Here is a 26,919-nt window from a genome sequence, read left to right on the forward strand (position 1 = left end):
CGACTACTGGAGAAATATGCGCCTTTTTGGCTGGGAGCTGGGCTGACTGCCTGAGAGATTTGCGCAATTTCTAGGCAGAGAAGTTGACTGCTGCCCAAATTTGGGAAAATCCCGAGCTGAACAACCCACTACTGGGAAAATTTGTGCAATTCCTGCTAGGAGGGTTGGTTGGGAGGACTGCGCAATCCTAGAGCCCAGTAGGTTGTGAGAATATTATGAAATTCCTGGAGGTAAGTTTGGTTGCCCTCCAGAAATTCCCAATTTTCAAGGGGAATCTGCTCAGCGTGTAGTTGGACAAAGTCCGGTTGAGCAACCTGTGAGGGGAATTGATCAACTGTAATCGATAGGCTGCCTTTGTGTGAGGAAAACACTAAAGCATGAGTACTTGACGAAGCAAGACAATGTGTTATGTAAGGTTGGTAGGGAGGCTCTAAAACATGCTAAGGGAAAATTTTGGAGGGTGGGTGTAGCTACTACAACAGGAAGGTATTTGGATGCAAAATTTTTGGTTAATACAAGAAAATGATAAGAGCTTACGATTCAAGGATGTATGGATGCACAAGTTTCAAGGCACATGATTTAAAAAGAAATCTTATTAAAATCACGAGCGTTAATGTGGAAAATTATTTTAAAACTATACCTATGAAACCTCGTTATTTTTATAAGTGATTTTGACTCATATCGGGGTGATACGAATGACTCTATCCAAATTCATTTTTTCCTTCATAATTTGACATATTTCCCATTTGTCAAAGGTTGTACTGCTGAAGAAGTGAATTGAGTGTGTTTGAAGACCCACAAACTCATCTATAAAAGCTCGGTACTTTTGTCATCATTTTTGCCTCTTAACAGTTGCATTTACCTTCATGATTTGTCTCTGCCACAAATTCTTTTCATAATTTTCCATACAAACCCAGCGGAGGAAGAGTAAGGACGCGGTTATGAGAATTGAACTCATGATCTTTTTACACACTAAACACTTTGATTTACACAACCTTCTCTATCAAAACGATATGATGACTTAGGTAAGCTTTGTGACCATTTTTCATGTTTTCCACGGTCATAATTTCACCCAGCTTCATTGTAAAATGATTATTGTTGCAATCAAGATGTTTTATGCATCCATTTGACTGGTATTTAAACCCTGTATTCCTTCCGTGTTGATTTCACTCCCTGAGAATCGAACCCTAGCTATGTAGGAATCCAAATTGTCTTCCTCTATCTATATTTACGCTTTTCTCATCACTAATTGTGCCCAAAACTTAATGTTAATAGTTTCCCACCATAGAAAATATAATTTTTATGTTCAAAAATGAAATTATCAAACATATAATGACTTCCTTTTGGATAAATCAAACGTAGTGTCAAATAATTTTTTGAGGAAAACACAGATTTGGGTGATTTGGGTGACTCAATGTGAAGATTTTGAAACCAACTAGTAATAGACCTCATGAGAATACAATATCCTTCAAAAAAAATCATTTTGCTGAAGCAGAGGAGTAGGAAGAAAAAATTTGGGCTGACTAATTACAGAGAAGAGAGATTTTCTTGAATATTGTATTAAAAAAGATAAAAAACCAAGGTATTAGCATTTGTGTAAAAAAATGGGGCTTTGACAAAGAAGGAAAATTTTAGAAAATTTTGCCTAGAGAGAGAAGGTTGTTTTTCTTTAAGAAAATCATCATGGTGTCTAAGGTTGAACCTGTGAGATATGATTCCACATCAATTCATAAATATTGTCTACAACTCCTAAAAACAAATCATTGTGTTTCATGTCTGAAGAAGTTCGATGCATATAATGAAAAGCTTTGTGTGGAATTTTATTCCTCCTTTGATGGTGAGAGGGCCTCAATAGGTAACCTCACATTAAGAGTATCAGAAGACATTATGGCACAGGTGATTGGACTACCTCAATGAGGAGAAATATACTTCAAAACTAAAAAATGCAAAGATAAATCTTTGACCCCATTTTTATGTAGATCGAGAGCATAATATGTTAACTTGATGAAATGGATTTGAAGAAGCTAGTTAGTTCATCCCTAGGAGGAGATGGCTTAAATTGTGAAAAATTCATCACATGTGAGGGAAGATTCAATATAGTATACTTGTATCACATTAAAATTTTACAACATTTGAAAGGTGACTGTGAAATTAACATGCCTTATCTTTTTACTACAAAGCCTTTCTAAATGGATAAAGGAGTCTAGAATAGGGTAAAAACATGGAAAAAAGCCTTTATCATCAGAACATCATTAAGATGATTGTTGTGCATAAATTACAAAAGAAAATTGTTTTATGGAATCATTTTTTTAAGTAATGATTTTGAAGCAATGGAAGAAGACTCAAGGGAAGAAGACGTTTTCATCAGAAGGGATAATGAAGAAGAAGAAAATCTTCCTAAGGCAACAAGCTCAAAACAACTTAGGAAAGGAGAAAAACAAGAAGTATGATACGAAGAGAGGAAGAACTTGAACATAAAGAGAAGATCTTTTACACTTATCAAAGAAATTCCTCGAAGCATCCACATGGCCAAAGAGGATAGATAGAAGAAAAAGATGATGAAGCACAACAATTACAATATGATTACCTTCAAGCCTTATAGGAGAAAGAAAGAAGGGATAAGAAGGAAGAGGAAATGACAAATGATATTCCTATTGATGGACAACATCCAAAAATTTCAAAGAAAGTAAAAACCAAAGGACATTCAAGTAAGAATAAGAAAATTGAAAAATTGAAACAAACTATGAAGGAGATGGAGGTCCTTGAAAGATATCTTTAAAAGGAGAATGAACAACTAAAAACTCAAAGTTAGAAAATTAAAAAGGAAAATGGAATATTGAAGAAGAAAAATAATAAATTCCAAACATAGGAAATCTTAATTTCCAAGCAAGCATACACATACCAGTATTAAAAGAAGAAGACAATAAAGGTAAAGTATCAAAAGTTAAAAATTCTTCACACTGCTTAAGCTAATTTTAAAATATTTTTATAAGAAGTAGAGGTTTTAGAGGATCAGTGATAAGCAATCAAAAGCCACTTTTGTGTCTGGGGACATGCAATGTCTTCCTCTTGGGGGAATGTTCGGTGCCACATTTTAATGTTTATTTAAGTCACATAACCTATATTTTGTCTCTCTTTTTCCTTCCATGCCTCTCATACAACATCCATATTTGTTTGAAATTTATTACGTCAGGTACAGTAATCACTTGATTTTAATGACTATAATTTTGACAAAGTATTGCATTAAAATCATTTTTTTAGCAGAAATTACATGATGTTCAACTTCTCGTAGTAGCTGCAAGATTCACACGTATTCTAGACAACTGGGTGAATTTCGAGATATGTGGGTTGATCCTTAATGTCCAAGGATGGATAAATTCTTATTTGCATTCGGAAAATAACCTCACATGTACCGAGTCAACGCTGGTCAAGCTAGGCTGCTTGTTCAGAAAATCCCCTATATTTGGTAATAAATGACAACTGCTTTGGATTTTAAGGGTTTTTATTCATATTTCAGGGATTTAAAGGTTGAATTTGACCTATTAGCACTTACCTAGGATCTCAAAAACTAATTTGAGCATTTTTAATAATTTTGGTTATCAAACCTCTTATATAAATATGTAGGACTTGAAGTAAGAGATGTATTATTTTTGGGAAGAATTCTACTTCACTAAAGTTAATAGACTTGGAGCTTTTGAATACCTTCATTGTGTTGTGTGTATTATGTTGATACTATTATTCAAGCTTTCGTTACTGGTTTTCATTCAAGTGTGCAAGAGAAGCACAAAGGCCCCACATTACCAAGCCTGTACACTTAGTCTTTAAATTTCTAGTATGCCTTTTCATATTTGTTATAGTTTCTTGTATGATTTTTTCCTTTTTCATTAGATTAAAAAAATTTAATTATTGCTAATTTCTCATATACATTATGCATAGATCTCTTGTAAGATATTTGTATCTGTCCTTACTTGAAGCAGTAAGAGATTGTCAATTTGTTATTTCCTGCAATTCTCTTTTATGCTACTTTAGTAATTCATTTCTTAAAAATAACTCCATGATCTAAGTGTTGTTACGATTTTGAAACATTATGAATGTATCTTGTCTAAGGGAGTTTGATGTTTACTTACTTGAAACATTTAAATCATTAAGATACATTAGATGCAAAGTGTGTTTAAATTCATTACTTTGAATAAAGTAGTCCAAAACTAGTCTAGATCTAAATTCCATATACATTGGTGTGCTTCAAAGTTATACAAACTCTGGATTGATATTAAAATATACGATCTGATTTACACCCCTTAATTGGACCAACATATAACAATAAGTGGCTCACAATGAGGAGATGTCCAATAAATACATCTCTATTCGGATGCACTTGTGTAGGGCACTAGAGTACTTCAAAACTAGGTGTCACTCGAAGCTTTTGATACCCATTTTTTAGCAGACGATATGGATATTAGTGTACTCCCACAGTATGTTGTCTCTCTCATATCATAGAGTTGTCCATCTTCTATACTAATTATCACATTTTGTATAGGTTAGAATTCGTCCTTGAGGATATCAGCAATGGCCACCCAAGTGGGTCCTATCTTGAATATCACATGCTCATCTCTTTTTACCTCTCCTAATAAACTTCATAATAATATTTGACATGGGGAAGGGATTTTAGGAGTGCAAATCTCTTATTTTCATTGTCAAAGAAATTTTGGAAAAATTAATAACCCTCTAATAGATTTAGCCATTTCTCCAAACCATACATATATAAAGCCTTCGAATAATGGGATACCAAATTTAACTTGTGCCTTTAATGGTGACCAAAATTATCACGTGTTGGAAGTGCCTCAATTGTTTTTGGTAGTCATTGCAGGATCTATATGAAATTTTCCATCATATCATTCCTCATGTGAGTGCCTCCTCAAGAAACAAGTTGACAATACATCCTTCTATCTCATATCTTTTTTCTTCTACCATGGGAGAATGCGCAGGTTGACCAACACTATCATTTCCAAGAGAAACTAGCTCAAAACCTAACTTTGTATAACTTGACCTCATTCGAGCCATGCATTGAGAAACAACAAGGATAATATTTATTTTATACCACTAAGTAGGTTATACAATGAAAAAATAAAAATAGGAAAGGAAATCAATCATGTACATAGAGAAATATAGAAAATATCACAAGAACATATTGAAAACCCAACTTCTATTGATAAATTAAGTAGCACAATAATATAGAACATATATTGGCTAGAATGCTGGTATCTAATCTTTAAATAAAGAGAGATGGAAGCTACGTTCGTTGATAAAAGATATTACAAGAGGATGAAATAGTAGAATTTTCACATAAAGAAAAGAGCCATAAGGGTCCAAAACCTTAACCCTAGAAGATGAAGGGCCAAAAGTTTTGTGGAATCTAAGTTGATTAGTTGGTACATAAAATTATTAGGGGAACATCTTAGTTTGTCACCCACAATAGCTCGTTGGAAAGCACTATCGGTTGAGTCTAGGGTATGCTATGGTAACCTCAACATCCCTAAATAGACAAAAACATTGTTTTGGGCCTCAAAAAAGCCCAAGAAGTTTAGTTCTTGAAAACCAATATAAAAATTATCATGAAGATAGAGACTAATTTATTTAGTGGAAGAGGTTAGTGGCCTTTCGTGAGTGGTCATCGATATTCACCTAGAACAATAGAAAGAAAAGCAAACATAGTGCTTATAAATGTGCAAAAAGATGTACATATCAATAATTGTATGAAAATAGATATTTTTCAAGTAGTACTACAAGTGATAATAATTTCTAACTAGTTCATGTTAAGTAATGCTAAAAGATTATGGAATGAATCCATGCTTGGTGTGATTAGGAGAAAAATTATATTCATGATAATATTGGATCATTGATTGTGTATTGACATGTGGTAACAATCTTGTGTAGACAAAGGTAATTTTTCCATTATTAGATGAGTTATCATGATAATGTTGAAATCATAATATATGAATGGAATTTGAGCATACTTGCACATTAGTATAGTGCTTATAATAACATAAACTAGAAGATATTCAAAGTATTGCTTTTTTATATTTGTTGCCATATGATCCATAAACTGTTGTGGATGTTCCGCTAGAAAATTACTCACTATAGATCTAATAAATTCATACTAAGAATCTGAAATTTATATAGCTACCAAAGTATTAAAATGTGTTAATTTTTTCTTTTTCTTTTTAAATAAAAACAAAAATTTATATTCATTCAAAAAATAAATCTTCCAAATTGAGTAACAAATTGCATCTTTCTAATGTTATAGACTTCCACATGAACTAAGAATAGATCTCACCATACATGGATAGAGTTGGCGCATAGGTGGCTAATGTGACATATTTTCCAAAATATATATTACTTGATAATACATGTTATGGATCACAAAGATGAATACATCCTTCTTCTTCTTGCCCTAGTTTAGATTCAGGGGAGCTTGGACCCTAAATTTCCATAGGACCAACAAGGTAGTGGACTCTTTCATATTCTTCCAAAGTTAGTTGGAATGAGTTTTCACATCTATCATTGTTAGAGATCATAGAAAGAGTTTCCAAAAATTCAGTAAGGACTAAATTGTGAAGCCTAATGCAACCTAATTATAGAGAATTGATTCTCTACTTCTATAGTAGTAAAATATTCATAGCATCTTATGGGTAGAGAAAATTTTCTCCATTTTAGAGATATTTGAAGAAATTACCAAAAGAACATTAATATTAGAATAAGTTATCTCCTCAAGCTAGATTTGTTTAAAGTACTTTGTCATCCATAGTCGATTAAACATCAAAATTAGCAATACCTAAGACCAAAGAGCAATTCCATGACTAATGAAAAAGGAGAGAAAGGCAAGGTTTGAGGTCTATAGACATTGATTTAGAGGTAATAAAAGGCAAGCCTCAAATCAACCAAAATTAACAGCTCCATGAGACATGCAATAGTTTCAAACTAGAAGTTTCATTCATTTTAGGCTTTAGGAAATCAAGACTTGACTTACCAAATATTTGAGATTGAAATGGGAAGAAGAAGGTCCAAACTTTGAAAAAGAGTCCTTGCACCATGAACCAACCACCGTAATTTTCCTTTAAAACTCATAGTTTTGAAACTAGCATGATCCTCCTCTAGCCAATGCTTGATAGGTTCCATGGGGACAAATAAAGGGGAACGCTAAGGTGATAGAAATCCAAAACCACTCAAAAAAACAACTAATTTCACCCAAAAATAAATAACACCACTAAAATCACGACAAAAACTTCAAACCAACAAAAACGTAACCACAAAACCTACAATTTACCTTTGTCAAAAATGTCGAACAACCATATTCCCACATTTTCAAATCTCAAGTATCAAACAACATTGAATTATCATGAATTGAGTGAACTAAGTAATAGGGTTCCTCCTACTTTCGTTCCCAATCCATGACCTACCTAATTGCATTAATATTAGCTCATGTTTTATTTGGACGAATGTGGCTTTTATCAAAAGAAGAGATATCATGAGTAATCGTCGAAGCATTAATTTTTAACGATTTCTCCTCTGAATTAGAATGAGTGAAAACGTGATTTTTTAACGATTTCTCCAGTCAAAAATTAGAATGAGACAAGCAACACATGTTGGCATCTTCCGTAAAGAAAGGTGGGGACAAGGTATCTTCTGAAAAAAGAAGAGGTGGAGAGAGCTTGAGCTTGTAAGGATGACACAATGGATGTTACACCCCAACAATTCTTTAAGGTAGTAAGGCCCAAAAATTCTTTAAACACCATAGTCTTTGATCACAACATAGTTTTGACCCACTCTCTTTTTCTTTTGCTGTAATATGTTGTGCGCTAGTAGGATATCCATACATCCAACTGCGTATAAAATACTTGATAAAGAACATATAAATTGCAGCCTCTAGTCTCTGTCGGGTACTTTAACCACCTTTAAGTATGTTATATGCCGGCTGAGAAGTTCGGAATGGGCATTGAAGCATCAGGAAATGAATGTATCCTTGAACACATAACATACAACAGTCTTTGACAATATTTTTTTGAAGTCTTTGATTAATTGTCATTCTTGCAATATGGGAATAACGAATGTACCATGTATTCATCTTAAACATCTTCCTTGAACACATAACATACACCAGCCTTTGACAATATTTTTTTGAATTCACTAGGATTAATTGTTATTCTTGCAACATGGGAATAACGGCCATTCTGGGAAGGGATTGGAATTTTAGTAATGTTTGTGAGTTTTAGTGTAACAGAAAATGTCAACATGGAATTAGATCTTTGGTCTAGGTTTAATTTTGGGAGTTGAGTTTAAGAAGAGTATTGTAATAATTGTCACACTGACCTCATTAAGAATCAATTACCTGAAATGCTCTATAAAGTAATCTAAGTTTTGGTGTAAGTTAAAACCTAAATAATAAGATTAAACCCTTGACCTTGTTAAGTTTAAAAAAACATTGCAATAATTGTGACACTCACCAAGGTTTTAAACGCAGTAAAGGCGTTCATCGTTTGTCATTAAACATTGGACATCACATAAGTAAATGCTAGAAATTTCAGCACATGAACACGATCACTAAAAGCGGATAGAGCCCTCGCAAACCTTGCTTGAACTTGAAGGGAAAACTGGTTTGTAGCTTGTACTATGCAGCAGTTAGACAAAATGTATCTCCACCATAAGCTGATAAACCCTAGTTGATTGAGTTAGCAACCTATGCAATGCCACTCAGAGAAGGAGGCATATAAACTCGTCACAACTGCCATCATAGCATGCACTACAATTTATGGTTTCCCAAAGATGGCAGATTACTGCAAGCTGCTGCAGTGTTAATGATTAAACTTATTTGAAAAAAATAAAACAAAAAGGAATTATATACCTAGTAAAGATATAATTTATTTGAAAAATCTATTAATATTTGGGAATAAATAAATAAAAGGAAATTATATATGTATTGATTTATCCGGAAAATCCAAAACGTGAGAAAATCTATAATTTCACATTATAAAATGATAAATATGTTATCTATAATTTTAAATTAATATATAATTCTAAATTATAAAATCAATGTTAAATATATGGTCTATAATTCTAAATTACAAAATGAATGTTAAAATTATTGTTATAGAGTTCAGGCTTCTGTGATCCATATCAAGTTTATGAGAGAATCACATGGAATACCATTTGTCGATGCGTTTCAAACCAACTAGTGTGGTTAATTGTCAAGACAAGTTGAAGAAACAGATCCAGCTTTTTAACAAATTGGTTATTATTATTATTTTTGAAATTTAGTTAATTTCATATTATATAAAATAATTTTTGTTTAAGTATGTTAAAGGTTCATAAATTTATTTAATATTGAGAATATTTTTTAAAAACTTTGTTTTAAATTAGGGATAGTTTAATTGTTAATTGTCTTCTAATAAAGTAGGAATATATATATATATATATATTTTCATGAGTTAAGCAAAAAAAAATTGCTTTAAAATTTTCCAAAAATTATAGTTTAGAATAATTTATTAAAAGATATACATAATGGTAGCAAACAACACTAATTTATTAAAAAGAATACATAATTGTGATAGGAAATACTATTATCTAGAGTTTTGGAGGATGTCTTAAAATTACTTTTGCTTGGTTAAGAGTTAGTTCGAGCTAACAAACAGGTTAACCACCCAAAACGCAGAGATTTTAAGAGTGAAAACTTTCCCCCTTACAAAACACCAGCTAAGTAATTACAAGTAGCATGATTTTTTTTTAACAAATTTCATAAATCAACCTACATTTATAAATAGAAACTAATGATAAATATCTCCACTACCATTAAGTTATTATAAATTTTCTAATATTTTTAAAAAATATTTTATTTATGGCAAGATATATAATGCCTCACCATAATGATACAATATATAATGTAGTTTTGCAATTTAGCAATTTATTTTAAAAAAACTATATATTTTCAATATGCTTATAGCTAAAGGTTTATTCCAAATGTACATAGAGATTAGAGAGATATTTTACATATACATTAAATAAATTGATATGAAATATATTTCTAATTCTAAATGTACATCGAGATTGGAGAGATATTCTATATATACATTAAATAAATTGATATGAAATATATTTCTAATTAATTAATGAAAAACATAAATATAATAAAAATTATATTGGCACTTAGAAAAGCAAAAACATCCGGTTGGAGGAAGCATCTATCGAGCGACTAGAATGTGAATAATTACTATGAACTAAAAACAATGTCGGTAGACTTCCACGAGCCACCGAAGTCAACACCACTTTTCTATGTAGTAGACAGCGTGCTGAAGGATGAGAGTTCACATTCCATTGTTGGTTACAATGTCTAACTTTTCACATGATGACGAGTAGGTAGACATGACAACAACGGCTCTCAAGGGTGGGTGGAACATGACAGTTGTAATAAAAAAGAATTGCAAATCAGAAATGTTGAGAGAGGAAGGGAATTTATAAGAAGAAAGGGGGATGTGTATGCATAGTTAAAAAAGGATAAAGGTTTCTTTTCATATAATTTTTATAATTTTTTCTAAGGGATGATTGGCTAACAAAAATCACATGTGAGTTGATGGCACGGTTAGAATTTGTAATTGATACATAGTCATGTGCTTGGTCTTATCCTTGTTCAATCATTGTGAGGATCTTTGTACTATGTTTCGTTCCTACATTATTTTTGAAGATTACATGACCATATGTTTTGAAGAAAAAATTGAAGGTTCTAACATAAGAAAAAATTGAAGGTGGTTCTAACATAAGGAGTTCAAAGTTTATGGAAAATTATATTGGAAAAAGGATAAAAATGTTGAGAACAAAGAATATAGGTGTGTTTAGGTGTGTTTTTGGTAAAGAATTCAAATAGTTTTTTTAAGTTGCTCTCATAATTCTATACACACATTAAAAAAATGGAGTGGTAAAAAGGATAAACATGAAGTTAATGAAAAAAATAAGGAGAATGGTCAATGATGCAAGATTAAGATTAGCGTTAGAATTTTGGGAAAAAGTTATTGCAATGGCATGCTATGTAGTAAATTAGTTTATTGACAAGACTCCACATGAGGTATAATGTGGTAACAAACCTTCAAGTGTTTTGGTGTAATGCTTCCATGCATGTTTCAATGGAGAAGAGGATAAGTTGGACAATAAGGAAAAGAAATGTACCTTTGTCAATTACAAAGATGGAGTGAGAGATTAAAAATTATGGAATCCTATAACCATGAAAACAATGTACAACATAGTTGCGGTCTTCAGAAAATTTGAGAGAACTTCTAGGAACGAAGATGAACCAAAAGAGTTTGAACAAAGAAAGTAGAGTTTGAGATCAAACAAGAAGGATCTAAATCATTTAGGGAGATAGAGTCATCCAAATCAAATGTTGAGTTGGAACCGCAAAGTATGATTTTGAGAAGGTCTATTTGTGTAAGGAGACCAAATGCAAGGTATATTCCACTTTATAGCAATTACACCTTCATTCTATCATGTATTAAGGATGAACCAAGATTTTTTATAGAGGCAATAAATTATGAAGCAAACAAAATTTGGAGGAAGTCCATGACAAAAGAAATGGAGGCCTAAGATAAAATAAGGCTCGGAATTTGGTCGACCTCAGTGATGAAAGGAGACCTATTAGTGGGAAATTTTTGTTCAAAGAGAAAGGAAATGTAGCAATAAATGTCAAGTAACAAAATGTTCCCCTAGTAGTAAAGGTTATACTCGAGTAGAGCGGAGTGGATTTGGTGATCTTTTTTCTTTCTTGTTGCAAAAATAACTTCCATTTGCTTTCTATTATCTCTTGTTGCAACATTTTATGTTGAGGTAGAGAAGTTGGACATAAAGAAAACATTTCTACATGGGGACCTAAAAAAATAAATATACATTAAGCAACTTGAAGGATTTACAATAAAGTGTAAGAAGGAGCTAGCCTATAAGTTAAAGAAGTCCCTTGATGGTCTAAACAAGTCTCCCAAGATGTGGTACCAAAAGTTTGATGCACATGTAGTAGGACTCACATTTGTGAGAAGCAAGGTTGTCCATTATTTATATTGCAAATAAGTTGGTGAACATTTTTTGTATGTACTATTGTACGTTGATCACATGTTAGTTGGAAACAACATGAAGGTTATGAAGAAGGCAGATTGAAATCTATCCTCCAAGTTCTACATGAAGGATATTGGTGATGTTAATTTTATCTTGGGAGTGAATATTAAGAGAGACAATGCAAGTAGAAAACTCTCATTGAATCAGAAAAAATATGTTGAGACAATTTTGCATAGGTTTAATATGAACAAATGTAAACCTATAAAGGACTTGTTGTAGCGGCTGCAACCACCCTTCGAAATGTTGCCTTGGCTTTGTTTTCGAACCTCGCTCCTCAAATCTTAGCAGCATGTCTTGCACTGCTCAGATACTTGTGTTTTATTTGAAGTTATATTTCATTTTTCAGTTTGTGTTCATGAACTTATTTTTGCCGACCACCCACAAGTTGATCTCGTGACTTGGTTCACTTTTAGTTCTTGCGTTGTCTTGGCAAATTGCACAATCCAGGAGGGAAACCAGTCTTGCTCTCAGGAATTGCACAGAGCATCCTGGCAATCAACACTACTCTCTAGAAATGTGTGGATCACTATGTGAGTATTGCTCTCCAAAAATGCGCAGAGAAGTTACACTGCCTTGCTCAGGAAAATTGCATAGAATATCCAGGCACTAGGCTTCGGTTCAGGAATTGCGTTGGCGTAGTTGGCTTCTTGTCTTTAGCTAGGAAATTGTGTAGAGCATGAGAGGCAGCCAAAGCCACTCAACTAGGAATTGTGCAGAAGCATTCCTTAGTTTGTTGTCTGATGCATGTGTAGACAAGTTTCCCAGTTCCCTCGAGAACTGTGCAATCTTTCCATGTATGCATGGCAGCCTTTCCTAAAAAAGAAAAAAGAAAAAAAGAAAAAAACATTCCTAAAAAATAGGGATCTATTTTAGCACTCAGAGTTACATACAAAGTCAATTTTAGAAACTTCTCGCCAAGTGTCTTTTTCTTCTAGATTTGTGGCATGCGCATCATAAACCCTAAATCTTCTAAATCTATTTAAATGAAACCCTAGATCTCATTCTACACATTCGATATTGCAGCTCTAGCATTCCCAAGGAATCTAGGAACCTTTGGCATAATCAACACAACTTTTCCATGTAAGTTTTTCTTTTAAAGTATTTCACTGGTTCTTCTGTCATTTTTATTTCCTTGGCTTGTGTGAGTGTGGTTTTTCATGTTTTTTTTTAATGATCGTTGGTTTTTTAGTTTGTTTTAACTTGTATAAGTGTTGTTTCAAGTTTTTCATTGTCTTTCTAAAGTGTCTCATGCATAACACAACTTTTTCACTAACGATCATCATTCCAATAACCCTCTCCACCAGCTTAGTTTTTCATTTGTTTGAGTGATTCCTGCATTGGTTTTGATTGCATGCATGATCATTCACTCCTTTTTGCACCATACATTTCTTTCACTTTCGAATCTACTCATTTTCAAGTCACCCTTGGGTAGATCTAGGTTGCCTTGGCTCAAATATTGCTTTTACGGCATGCTCTGTGCATTCCTAAACTTGAGGCTCTACCTTCATCCCGGGAATTACATAGAGATTGCTTGTCACTAGCCTCCTTATGTGCTCTGTGTTTTTCTGGGAGTCAGTGCCTAGTCTTGCTTTAACACCCCTCCTAGGTGTGTTAAATGATTACAAACCTAAGCTGAGTTAAAGCTAGGTGTGATACCCTCCATTGTGTGCTAAATTATTGTAAACCTAAGCTGAGGAAAACTAGGTGCGATACCCTCCTTTGTGGGTTAAACTATTTTAAACCTAAGCTGAGAAATCTATGTGTGATATGTAATATGAAAAGAAAATATGTTATTAAATAAATAAAATAAATCACTTGGAGAGTGGAGCACCAAGAGAGAAGAAATTCTTGCCAAAACCCATTAAGGAATAGGCTAGAGATGAATCCTTCATGATGAAGCTTCTAGATGTGATTCTAGATAAGCTTGGATGGATGGGAGATAAAGATCCATCAAACATAAAAGACTTGCTAGAGATAAAGGCAAGCTTTTATGAGGAAAAGCCTTGTGCGAGATACATATGAGATTTTCCGAAAAGGACCTAGGAAAATGGGAAAATACATAAAAGCGGGAGACCGCTAATGGAAACTAAATCATGAAAGAGGGTATTAAATACCCAGTGAATTGATAAATTTAGGATAGTTGATCCTTGGAAAGAACCTTGGCTCGGGGGGAATCAGAAGTGATTCATGGTTTGGTGGTGGTGCTCCTCCCTCCAAGTGAGGCTTTAGTCGATATCACATGTATGGATTCTATTGTATGTTGCTCCCTATCTTGCAAATGATTGCAATGCTTTCAATTTATTGTTTTAATTGTATGGGTGTTAATTGTGTAGGAGAATGATATCTTTGCATGTTGAATGATTTTGATTTTGATTTTGTAATTATAGAGGCCAAGGTATCGGTTATCTAATCTATGCATTGTGACGAGGTACACCTAATGAAGGTTCCAGTTTCTTTCTCAAATTGCATTAGTTATGTGTTAGCAAATGTATCGATAAGTGATTCCACATCTTATGCATGTGACTTTTACTCCCAAAGTAGAGGTAGTAGTAGAACATAACATGGGATTGTGATTGTTTTTGCATGATAGAACCCGCATAGGACCCTTACGCAATTATAGGATTACTACCTAGACTTGACTTATGGGATACATATGAATGGATGGGTTAATTATCTAGTAAACCTAAAGATGATCATCATTAAGTGAAAGAAATAACACATTAGGTATTAATGTTATACTATGTCTCTAGTTCAGGTTGGCCGATAAAGAGTACAAGATATAAATGTATGTACTTCACTGTATAGTTTTAATGGCCCGATTAACCAATGCATGTGTACTTAAGAGTTGTTTTTAACCATTATACCCATTGTATAATATTGGACTAATTCTATACGATAGATATTCTAATGTAGGGTGACATTAGCTAGTTTAGACTTAAGTTATTAAATGTTGGTGGGCTAAAGATACCCTTGGCAAGGGTTCAGTCTTAACGATAAATAATGAAAAATTTTCCTTAGTGGGAGCCTAGGTGTTAAATTCTTGGGTAGACACAGGAGGTATGTTACAAATGGTATCATAGTTTTGAATTCAAACCTTGTGGCCTATGGATTCAACTACCTTCGAAAAAGAATTGTTGCAAGTTTCACTATAAAATTTTTATAAGAACAGTTGCCCAAAATATGTCGGGGAAATTTAAAGCCTATGAAATTCAAAACAAATCCTCGCCACCAAGGGAAAATGAGACTTTTCAAAGAAGAATCCAAATATTAATATGGAATTATTGAGGAATGAGTTACCTCCATATGTTATATATATATATATATATATATATATATATATATATATATATATATATATATATATATATAACCACAACAATGGTGGAAAGGTGTATGCCTTTTACCCCATCTGGATTCTATACCGAAACACTCCCTCCGAATAGCTTATTCTTATACCCTCTCCTTTTTTTATGTTAAGATTTAATGCATATATAAATAAATTGGTTTTATGAATATGAGAATCTAACATATGGCATTGATAAGTTAAATAAACTAAGAATGTCATTAAGAAGAGTTGTTATTTTCACCTTTTGGGGTAAATTGAATTCTTAGCTATATGTGTATGGGTATAAAGAGTTGGGTCACAGTCCTCGCTATGGAAGATTAATTCCAGGTGTGTTGGTCAGGAGCCATGGTTTTCGAATAGGAAGACATGGCTTTTGTGTGGGTTATATAATTTTGACTTTTGCAGTCCAAGAAGAAAATGTAGGAGTGTAAATACTCTCATGTTTTACACACATATGGTCTATAAAATGAGTTGTATAACCACACCTTAAATGCGTTTCATTCCTACTCTTAGGAAATTGGATGACAGTTAATGTTTCATGAGTACCAAGGTTGTCCCTTTTCAGGAAAATAACTTACCATGTGGGTATGAAAAGTCGGCATATATTGTTAGCACTAGAATTTCCAAGCCAAGTTATCTACATAATTCGATGGCATCCATGTGTTCAGAGAACCTGTGTCTCAAATAGTTACTGTGGGTGATGTTGTTTGGGAAAGGGTAGATAAGAGAGATGGCAAGATGGATCAGCCTGCTAAAGTTAAAGACGCCCTAGAATCTACGTAAAGTGTTATTCGAGGTTCTATCTTACACCCTACGTGACCTTTCTTTTCGATGAAGTTAGAAATTGTTGTTTTAATCTCCATAGCATGAAAGATGTGATGATGGGTTTAGCAACAACGCCCTTTAAAAGAAAAAAAAAAAACATCAAATTCCCTTTTCAATGTGACACTCTTCTATCATGTTGATCGTCGAGCTAAAGGAAGTTCGAAAATTAAGAATATAGAAATGCGCTCCCCAAAAGCATGCAGAGAGGCACACATGATATGCTGGTAAACGTTGTCATGAATCACAGTAAGATTCTGCCAACTGTGGGCTATGGCCAAGGAGGAAATTAATTAGGATAAGCGAATGTTGGTTCCCTTGTCTGGTGCCTTTCAAGTTGAAGGCAAAAACACACTGAATAAATTAGGTGAATTTTTGCAACATGAAACCTTGGATGTTGTTGTTTCTAATTGCACTACAGGAGTGGAAAGGACAAAAATCAAACATGTATAGGATATGGTTATCCAAAAAGGCATGAATGTCAATTTTTTTTTGTTAGAGATAGGCCCTAACCTCCATTGGGATGCAAGCCTGGCATGTGAGGAAGACAACTATTTGTAATCTCGAAAAAAAAAAAATGTAGGCCACAATTTCTTTTTTTTGTCATGGAAACTAATGGGGAAAATTTAGAAAAGTGTCATTGTCTACACTATTACATGAGGATCAAAGAAAATCCAGAGGTAATCTTACAAAAAAAAATATATATATTAGTAGGCCACAATTTTTTTTTTGTCATGGAAACTAATGGGGAAAATTCCAAAAAGTGTCACTATCTGCACAATTACATGAGGATTGAAGAGAATCCAAAGGTAACCTGTGGTACTCCTGGGGTTTCCTTGATAATACTATCATTTCTTATACTGATATTCGACCAATTCACCACAATTCGGAGGGATAAGGGATAAGGTTTAAGGTTTAGATAATGATAATCATCATCGAAAGCATAGTTATTATCCTCACAATCCACCGATTATTTTACATTCCTAAGCGTTAGAACGAAATAAGCCAGCTCAGTCTTTGACGAGTAATATCATTCTCAATCTCTGAGAGTCGAGCCTAAGTGTGAGGCAGTAAGAATAAGAAGGCTTATCCACTACCGTGAATGTGAGATAAGGAAGATCGTGCCATCACTTCCAATGTGTGGAGATTGATTGTTTTGGTAATAGCGGTGACAAATACTTAGACTGGGCAGCAGTATTTGTTCACGTCTCAGGTTTATTAAAACTTAATGCTTAGTGGATAAATGATTTATTTTAATACAAAGTTTTATGAAAGCCAAACATTTTATTTATTTAGTGTTATTTATTTATCCCGGAGGAAGAAAAGATGCAATGGTAAGCTGAAAACAAAGTGAGAGATGTTGTAAGTGGCGATCATGCGTGAAGAATGAAAAATGTCTTCCTTCAGTCTACATAAGAAAATCGTGTTGCACATTAAGGTTTCAAAATACATTTCCATGCCTTTCAGTAGTCTACATTTGCAGTTGATACCTTCTCAACTTCTCTGTTTTTTACACTGCTTCATGGCGAAGGAAGTCAAATTGTCAGTGCATGAATAGTCTTTGAATTTTTACTCTGATGTTTCAACCAAAATAATTACATTCTCCCAACAAGGGCTTGTAGGCATGTAAAGTTTCGAAAGTTAGTCATTATCTGGTGCAAAGAAATAAAGTTATCACCAAGTATTGAAGCATTGGTATCTATGGAAGTGTTGTGATGTAGGAGAATCTAGGCCTAGCCAACAATGTGATGGTGTGGTCACATGTTGTGGCTAATGAAATTTTGGAGGAAGGATTGGTTGTTTAATTTGTATTAATTTCAAATAAATGTACGTAATTAAGGGTTTCTTAATTCTAAACAGAATTGTAAATAATTGGCAAGTGATCCTCCCTGCGTGGAGATCAAGCCAATTAGATATATTGATTAGTTAGAGTAGGATTTGATTTCTTAAAATATAGTGAATTCCTTCATTTGTGGAAGGAGATGGTTAGATAGAAGATATATGTATTTTCCTTCTTTTCTGAAGATAGGCAGTGAGAGGGTTCGAGAGGATCCACGATGGAATTGTAAGCCTATGGGAAGATTAGAGGAAATAGAGGCTCTAATTAGAGGAACGGTCCAGCAAAGGTTGGAGACCCTCAAAGATGTAATTAGGTGTTTGTATGTGTTATATGAGGTACAAAGAATGATTCTATGTGTGGGAGAGTATGATTCTTTATAAATTATATTGTATTTGTAATTTTGTTTGATATATGCATTCAGGCAGAGTGCGGCGAAGACAGAGAGGAGGGTGTAGGTAGCGTAACTGTGTATTATACTTTTCCAATTTGTTTTGTTATGTGTGTATGCGTAGATGGCTGAAATTTCCTCTGTAGGCATGTTGATCAACCATTGATCACTGTAGGATCGATGGCAATCCATTGATTAATCGATCAACTGTTATATTAATGTTTTGTTTAAAAACTGGAGTTTGATAGAGGAATGCATTTTAACACAAAAAACCATCAAATGTGAATGAAACTAAATTAAATAGGAATTGATCAAGTTGTGCACAGGAACCATCAAAACTAGACAATCAACGGACCAGATCAAATCAGAGGATCAAAACATTAATATCTCATCAGTGGATTGTTTTTACAAAGGAACAAGCCTTTAAGTATAACAATAAGCGATATGTGATCAATTCACAACCATTGGATCAAGTTCAAATTGACGGTTAAGATTTAATCAATAATCGTGTATTGGCAAAGCCAAATGACAATGGAGAGATGAAATAGCGAGGTGCCGATGGCCGATAAGCGGTATCGCCGATAGGTCAATCAGCGATTGGAGGTTGTGGAGATTGGAGCAGTTGGCATTTCGGAGATTGCAGTGGTGGTTGAAAGTTATGCAGGGAGCGGACCCGACAGAATTATAGCCGCGGGTGAATCGGGTTTTGAAATCTAGCCTTAAGGCTTTCGGTCAGGATTTCTGTGTATTCTATGTATTCATATATTTCGATATATATATATATGTTTGCGATAGTCGCGATAGCAAAATCACGATAGACCAAAGGCAAGGGGTGATGAGTGGACCCGAGGGATTTATAGATGCGACGAATTGGGTTTTGAAGTTCAGTTTATGTGTTGAAGCAGGTTTTCCTGTATTTTTGTGTATTGTGACAAAAAGGGTATGGTCACAGGATTTTAAGTGCAAAGAATGCTTTTGATATGTATGTGTGTGTATAAAGCTTAATAAGAGGCCATTAAAGAAAAAATTAGTCCCAATAAGGTATTTTAATTGTGGCAACCTTAAGGTTGCATCAATTTTGGTATGAGAGCAAGAAAAGGGAAGAATATTTCATGCAAGAAGGATGTTTTGCTTGTGAATATTTATGATTACAGGGGTATAAAAACAACAACATGTTGAATATATGTAGTTTGGCACCAGATTACAGTAGTGAAACTGTAGAAGAACTTCTGAGAAGTTCTTAGAGATTGTAGTAGAACCTTATTCCAGCTGAAGCTTGGAATAGATAAGGATAGAGGAGTCCTTAAGAGAAGTGAATGAAGAAACCAAAGAGAGAGCAAGATTGCTCAGTGCAAGTTCTAAGGAAAGAGGACTTGGAGACGAGGCAGAGGAGAAGCTTGGCGAGAAGATCAAATTAGGAGGAAGTTGATTGGTTGCAGGTGTAGGAGCTCACACAGAAGAGAAGATGGCTATGGAAAGTCATATGGAAGGTTCAAAAGAAGGCTACAAGATGAAGGAGAAGGGTGCTCAAACAATCTGTAGGAAACAGATGAGTCAAGCAGAACTTGACAAAGAACTTGATGTGCTAATAATGTTGCTAGAAGAGAACCAAAGAAAAGGTTGGGTCTTGAGAGGAAGCTAGTGAGGTGGCATAAATTACATAAAATACAAAGAAGGTTACAAACAAAGAGAAGTCAGTAGGTGAATAAGCAATTAGCGAAAGAGCTAATGAAACTTGGACAAGCACTGGGTGTTTAATTGAAATCTAAAGAACTCAGAGAAGCAAAGGTAGAAATGGAAGTTTCCATTTATAAACTAGAACAGGGTGAAATTTTGGGTGAAGAGAATAATGAGAGATCAGCTAAAGATATCATGAAATATTGGAATAGTTCAGAACAATTTAAAGATATGATGACCAGGGAAGCAGATGAGGCAATGAAGCCTTGTGATTTTAATTCTCATAGTTTGTGTATGTTTGCAGGAAATACAGAAGATGAAGGACAGTCTGGTGTATCTTTCACAAACAGGAATGAAGCTCTTGAGGTGAAGTATGATGGAGAATGCTTTCTAGAGGAAGAAGGTAATGATTTATTGTAGCAGAAAGAGTTCTAGATGAATTTCTTTTTGGTGTAAGACAACCAGATGAAGATGATAAGGACCAGAAGCCAAATGAAAATTCCATAGTGGTATTGCAAGAAGGTAAACAAATGAATGTGTTTAATGAAATTGATGAAAGAACTTTGCAATATGATAGTGCAGAAAACAAGATAATTTAGGAGGATTGATAGGAAAAGAATGAGGCTAAGGATGAAAGTTGTGATGAACTGTTGAAGAGATTTCACAGGGAAATAGAGTTCTTGGAAAGATTGCTCAAGGAACCTAAAGGAGAAATGAAGCTTTCGGAACACGATAATGAAGATATTGTGGTTACCATGCATGATAAGGATGAAATGTCTCAAAAACTTATAGAGTTAAGTAAATGTTTAGACTCGTTAGCTAATGATGTGACTATAGGTACAGAGGATAGAATTAATAAGTATAATGTTGAAATCAGAGAAATTGAGAAGATATTATTGGAAGGTAAGATGAAAGATCAGGTGCAACAAGGAAGTTATTTCCTTAGAGACATGAAGGAGATAGAAGTATTTATCCAGAAGGATAAGGATGGAGGAACCCAACGATTTAAAAGAGATGATCAGCAATATGAGAGTGAAATTGAGGAAGGCATTAGATTGTAGAAGTATAGCAACTAGCAACAGAATGGAGAACAAGAGATTAGTCTGGTAGTATAAAGAAAGACAGATGAAGATCGAAGATATAGATGGAGAACAAAGAAAAGGGTCAAGTGGAAGCTATTGAAGCAGAAGTGGAATGGCAAGCTAATAAGCGAGTTTAGGGAACTTGAACAAATTCATATTATTTTGTTAGAGAAGGAGAGACTTATAGGAATGGAGTCACAACAAAAAAGATCTGTTGAAATCCAAAAGATTTATGAGGGAAGAGTGGTGCTTGAAGCATCAAAGGAGGATGAAGGGCCTTGTATTTTGAAAAATAATAATTGTTGTGTGTTTGCAGGTTATATAAACTGGGGGAAAGATAGGCAGTTATTGGAAACTGTCATATCAACAGGTGGAAAGATGACTATCCACAGTCGTATGAAGAATAAAGAGAAAAGTTTCTGTCAAGTGAAGGAATATGTACAGTCAGATAACATCCAAAGGATAAGTCAAAAGGAGTATATGAAAGTAATTATTGAAATGAGAGGAATGTTTGGAAAGGAAGAGATTCATTCATATGAATATGGAAGAAATAGTTTTCTCAGGAAAACTGATGAAGCTAGTAAAAACCAAATGGATAATCTTATGAAGACCTTGATGTCTCATAATTTTAAAATTAATATTTTGTGTGTAAATGTAGGATACACTAAAGTAATGCAACTGATTTATGTTGCCATAAGCAAAGATATGGTGTTTCAGAAGTTAGAGGAAGTAAATTCACATAATCTTGTGATGTAGAGGAAAGGGCAGCTGTTAAACATAGCTGTAGCGAATTATGTAGATATTGGACAACTATTAAAGACTGAAGCCAAAGGAGAACAACTACTGAAGGTTGATATAGAAGACTTGGTAGAAGTTAAATAGATATTAAAGATTATTGACCTTGAAGAAAGCGAGAGGAGAGAAGGACTAAAGGCAGATGTTGCAGACAATGAAGATAGTAGAGATCATGCAGAACCCTTGGGAGAAATTCCAAATGGGATGATAGATTTGTGGCATGAGTCAGGTCTTTTGAAGAGGAGGTAAGGAAACCAAGGAATAAGTGATCAGACTGTACAACCAGATTTGAATGAGAAATAAGTTTTCATGGATGATAAATATGGAAAAGAAATTGTCAGAAATTTTGGCATAATGAGGAAACAAGGTACAGTAATTATGTTTAATGAATTGATTAATTTTGGTGAAGATTTATATCCAGGGACAAGGAAATGTGAATTCAATTTGAAACAAGGAGTTAATTCTAAAGATCAGATCGAATTAAAGGAGTGTGAGATCAAAATGTCTCAGAAAGATGGAATGATACTGAATTTATAGTATGGGAGTGTTGAACAAGAAATGAGTTCAAGAGGAATACTGGAAATTCAAGTAAGAAGTGATAAAGCCATAAAGGAGAAACCAAATGAAGGAACTGGAATTACTGCAAGAGATCAATGGAGAAGGCATTTGTACATTTTAGAAATGTATATGGAAAACTATTGGCATATGGATTATTATGTTCTTATTCAAGAACACAATCAGTTGCAGGAGAATAGCATTCATCATATGAGTAGTGAATTGGACAAATAAATTGATGAGTTATGGGAACTCGTTCAATAACATTCCAATAAACTAAATGGAGGACAAAAGAAGGAAGGAAGATTGTTTGGAAAGAACGATACAGGTGAAAGAAATGGAAAACTACAAATTAAAGTGTGTAAGCCTAGCATAAACGGTAATGATGAGCAAAACATGGTAAGATATATGAAAAAGACAGTAGTAGACAATGAGAGCATAGCTAATGGGGCATTGTAGCATAAAATATGGAGACCTGGAGAACAACAAACAACAACAGTAGCAACCAAGGATAGACTACCAAACCAATTATGGGATCCAGGAGGGCACATATTAGAAGCACATGATCAGGAGATCATGATTATTTTTAACCTTAGGATTGTGATGCAAGAGCATCTAGGCCTAGCCAGCAATGTGATGGTGTGGTCACATGCTGTGGCTAATGAAAGTTTGGAGGAAGGATTGGTTGTTTAATTCATATTAATTTCAAATAAATGTAAGTATTTAAGGGTTGCCTAATTCTAAATAGAATTAGGAATAATTGGCAAGTGATCCTCCCTGCGTGGAGATCAAGCCAATTAGCTATATTGATTAGTTAGAGTAGGATTTGATTTCTTAAAATATAGTGAATTCCTTCATTTGTGGAAGGAGATGGTTAGATAGAACATATATGTATTTTCCTTCTTTTCTAAAGACAAGGAGCGAGAGGATTCGAGAGGATCCACGATGGAATTGTAAGCCTATGGGCAGATTAGAGGAAACAGAGGCTCTAATTAGAGAATCGGTCTAGCGAAGGTTAGAGAGCCTCAAAGATGTAATTAGGTGTTTGCATGTGTTATATGAGGTACAGAGAATGATTCTGTGTGTGGGAGAGTATGATTCTTTATAAATTATATTTTATTTGTAATTTTGTTTGATATATGCATTCAGGCGAAGTGCGACAAAGACATAGAGGAAGGCGTAGGCAGCATAAATGTATATTATAATTTTCCAATTTTTTTTGTTATGTGTGCATGTGTAGATGGTTGGAATTTCCTCTGTAGGCATGTTGATCGACCATCGATCACTGTAGGATCGATGGCAATCCATTGATTAATCGATCAACTATTATATGAATGTTGTGTTTAAAAACTAGAGTTTGACAGAGGAATGAGTTTTAACACAGAAAACCATCAAATGTGAATGAAACTAAATTAAAGAGGAATTGATCAGGTTGTGCACAGGAACCGTTTGAACTAGATGATCAACGGACCATATCAAAGCGGAGGATCAAAACATTAATATCGCATCGGCGGATTGTTTTTACAAAGAAATGGGCCTTTAAGTATAGCAATAAGCAATATGCGATCAATTCACAACTGTCAGATCAATTTCAGATCGACGGTTAAGATTTAATTGGCAATCATGTATCGGCAAAGCCAAATGACAACAGAGAGATGAAATAGCTAGGTGTTGATGGCCGATAAGCGGTATCGTCGATAGGCCGATCGGTGATCGGAAGTTGTGGATCGGTGATCGAAGGTTGTGGAGATCAGAGCAGTCAGCATTTCGAAGATTGGAGTGGTGGTTGAAAGTTATGTAGGGAGCGGACCCGATAGAATTATAGTTACCGGTGAATCAGGTTTTGAAATCCAGCCTTAAGGCTTTCGGTCGGGATTTTTTTGTATTCCGTGTATTCATATATTCCAATATATATATATATGTTTGCGATAGTCACGATAGCGAAATCACAATAGACCAAAGGCAAGGGTTGATGAGTGGACTCGAGGGATTTATAGATGTGGTGACTTAGGTTTTGATGTCTAGTTTATGTGTTGAAGCGTGTTTTCCCGTGTATTTCCTGCATTTCTGTGTATTGTGACAAAAAGGTTACGGTCATGGGATTTTTAGTGCAAAGAATGCTTCTGATATGTGTGTGTGTGTGTAAAGCTTAATAAGAGGCCATTAAGGGAAAAATTAGTCCCGATAAGGTATTTTCATTATGGCATCCTTAAGGTTGCATCACGTTGTGGGAATTTCCATGTGTAAGACTAAAAAACCTAAGGAACTTAGCGTAGCTAACAAATCTTTGACTACTTGATGTTTTTCATTGTTGTTAGATCGAAACATTAGAGTGTGTTGAGCATTACATATCCTTGCAGAGGCTTAATGTAGTTGGATGTCCCAAACTACAATGGGGTGGAGTATTAGAACAACTACAACAACAATCGGAGGAGCTTAATATATGAAAGGTAACTTATAAATTCATCAGGGAAAAGGTTATATATGAAAATCAATATTGAATTCTTATCACTTACATAATCATGTATATGTAATAAAACACAATAATAAATGAGATCTTCATGAACGTTATCCTTTAATATTATAGAAGTGGTTGTTGTGTTTTGTTCTCTACCTGTATACAAATTCAATGTACAGTTACAGATTATATATATGCATAAATAAAACGTATGAAAAATATATGGAATACTCTTTGAATAGTTGTGAAAGCATATTGGAATAGTTATTGTGTTGCATGAAAAGGAGGCCAGTAGGCCTATTGAAATCGTATTGCTTTGAGTTGTGCGAAAGAAATCATGCACCATGAGGGGGCTCAATGAGATCGTCGATGGTTGCTGGCTAAACTGTATGGGAGTTGTTTGGTGTCCACAGTGTTTTCTTTGTCATACTTGTGGCAAGCCGATATAGAAAATAATTACTCTGGAAGTTTCCACTCCACAACAAGTAAGTCATTCATTCCAGTTAATTACACAATTCCTCTGCCAGAATATTCAACAGTGACATGAAATCAAATAACTTTCACCCATGCAAACATTGTGGTTTGTGCATTTTTAATAAATAAAAAAATAATATAAATGGGAGTCACTTATATTGATTCTACTGTAAATTATGCTGAGGTGAAATGCAATAGCTCATAAAATTTAGGCTAGGTATAGTAGCTCTAGGGTTTCTTGGTTGATTTTGATGGTTTTGTTGCTGGATCAAATGGAGCAGGCAGCTTTGGGTCCAGGAAATCAAGTCAGGAATGCGGGGTGTTCTATTGGGTGTGGTAGGTAAGTGTTTCGACACTTGGAATTGAGTGAGAAGGTAGGTCTAAGACTGGTGAGGAGCTGAGGAGGGCATGCAAGGATCATGAGTCCTCTTCAAATAGTTGAAAACATCAAAAACTAAATATATTCCCAAGGCAGAGCATTGTTACCAATGTATTCTACCTATCTATCTTGATTTCATTTAGTTAAGAAGAATAAAATAGATTTTGGCACATAGAACACATGAAAAAAACTAATGACAGAAGGAGAAACAATGCTAAAACACATTACCTCAAGAATCCCACAAAAATAGTTGCAAATCTTGGTTTATTTCCTTGCCAAACTGCTGTAGAGATGTACAATGTAGCTCAAAGCATCCACAAGAGTCCAACCTTTACCAATGAGGAAGAAAATACATAATATAGACATGAAAACCACCTATGCTAGCCATAAGGGATCGAATCCAAGAGATAAGGGATTGTTTCAACCATATCTAAATTAGGAATAGGAATTTAGGCAGCGGAACAACTTGCCTCTAAAACCATGGAAACTGATTCATTCACCCCCAAACCACCTGAAAATGATGAATCTACCCTTTCAGGTCATTTTACAATTACATTTACATAGCATAGCATCATTTACAATTATAAATTCATCCAAGATGATAGAAAAAGTCAACTTGTAGAAAAACTAGGCAAAATTTGGATTTTTGAGCAAATTGGTTCTATGCGTAGTGCCACCTATCCTGTTCCTAGCACCACTTCTTAGATGATTGTGGAGTACTTCCCCTTAGCCAAATTGAGCCCAAGATAAGTCATTGGAAAGGTATTCCTATCTAGTTTTTTGAAAATCTTGAATTTTTTCATTTGGAGGTCATTTTCCCCCTCAAAAGTGGAATCTCCCAAGGTTGCTTCCTGTATGCCCAAAAAGAGGTAGAGTGGTCATGTTATAGCTCTGATACCACTTGTTATCGCTATGATACCACTTGTTATAGATCTAATCCAGAAAATATATGAGAA

This window comes from Pinus tabuliformis, chromosome 4_1, assembly GCF_031772625.1.
Source record: "Pinus tabuliformis cultivar Carrire ecotype Pingquan chromosome 4_1, CPIR1, whole genome shotgun sequence".
Taxonomy (NCBI): Eukaryota; Viridiplantae; Streptophyta; class Pinopsida; order Pinales; family Pinaceae; genus Pinus; species Pinus tabuliformis.